We start from the raw sequence: 1,812 nt of genomic DNA on the forward strand, positions 1-1,812 counted from the left end.
TTTTTTTTTTTTTTTTTAAATTATTATTTTTATAAAATTCCTATTTTACCCTTAAAAAACTGATATGTGTTTAAAACAGATTCTTTTGCCGTTTCCATTTTTTTCCGTATTGTATAATAGCATACGGGAAAACGCGTTTTAAACGGCAAAAAAAGAGGAACTCGTTTTAAACGCGTTTAAAACGCGTTTTAACTAACAGTGCTCTGGACTACCAAATACAACCTTAGGTATTTGGACCATAAACTATCAACCTTTTGTCAAATATAAAAAAAGGGAATAGAGCTTATCATCCACGTGCGTTGATTAAATATTTTAAAGAGTCAAAAGTGTGATTCAGTTCAAACTGACAGTTTTTAGTTTTGAAATTAAAATTGAATCCATTAAATAAAAAATTCTAAAATTTGAAATTAGAACAGAATCAATTCATTTTTATTTGTTTTTAAACGTCCGATTTCAATTTCATTTTTTAGGGTCTCATTCTAAATTGACACTAAGAAAATATTAAATTCAAAATAGATATAGCTATAAAAAAAAAAGTAATAAATAATAAAAAGGAAAAATCAAAGTAGATATAGGTTTTTCAGAGTTTAAAATCAGTTTTATTGGTTTTACGAGTTAAATTGATGTTGATTTCCCAATTTGACTCTTCACCCATAAATTTGTATATTTTTCGGATCGAGATTTGTTAAGACTACGGTATCATTTATTAGAGAAGCCGACACCAGAGAAGATCTGGATTAAAATGGGCAAGTGTGGTAAGTTAGGGAGATGGCTGCAGATGATTTACGAAAGTTCCTCGCTCCTGTCGCAAGCAAGGCCCTGATCTTTAGGATTGTCGTCTTAAAGTAAAAAAAATCCAAAAAGATCTCTGCTAAGCAAATGGGTGCAAAAGACATTCACATGTATCATTCATTGTGATCCATCAACAAGGACAGATAGAGAATAATAGGGATCCCATTTGGATCGTTCTATCATTGAAAACTTTATCCTTTCTCTTTTTATCTCTTTCTATATTGCTGGGAGAAGAATAACGATGGTGCCCTTTTACACCAACGGGAGCCAAAAGTCCAATTGTGGTCTCATGGGGTTCTCCCAGGAGAGAATGGAGTCCATATCTAGCTTACATGTGGCAAACAAATAACCGGCTACCTTCACCCTTAATTCAGCATTTTTCATTTCTTTATTTTATTCACTCCACTCAGTGTTAAAAAAAATTAATGCATTATTAAAAGGTCTAATGGACTAACAGAAAAGATGTTTGATTAAGACAGAACATATATAAACCCCAAAACTTAAAAAAATAATGGTATTAATATCAAAACATAAGGATGTGCGCTTAAACCCAAAACTTTAATAAGTAATAAAACAACCCATAATCTTAGTGATCAATCCTGTGCATGAGACTCCTGCCGTTACAAGGTGTAGAGACAGTCTTATCCCATGTTTTAAAAGAGAGATTATTTTTAATTTTTGAACTTGTGATCAAGAAGCTGCAATAGTGCAATTTATTCGTTGCGTCACAAGCTCACCCACTTGTCCTAAATCGTAGTATCGGTTCATAATGACGTAAAAGAATCATTGGTTTTGAAAAAATATTGACTTAGGCCCCTTGTATGTTGCATATGGTTTTTCAAAAAGATGTGAGTCTCTCAACCTTTTATGGAACTGTCAAATCTATTATTAAGGTTGTAATTTCATCCCAATATTGATATCAAAACTGATCACTTAAAATCATATAGAAGGAAAAACGATAACAATATCAAATAGAAATCATATTGCTAAAACCATTTTGGTACCAAATAAGATATCGTA

Source organism: Macadamia integrifolia, chromosome 14 (assembly GCF_013358625.1).
Source record: "Macadamia integrifolia cultivar HAES 741 chromosome 14, SCU_Mint_v3, whole genome shotgun sequence".
NCBI classification, from domain to species: domain Eukaryota; kingdom Viridiplantae; phylum Streptophyta; class Magnoliopsida; order Proteales; family Proteaceae; genus Macadamia; species Macadamia integrifolia.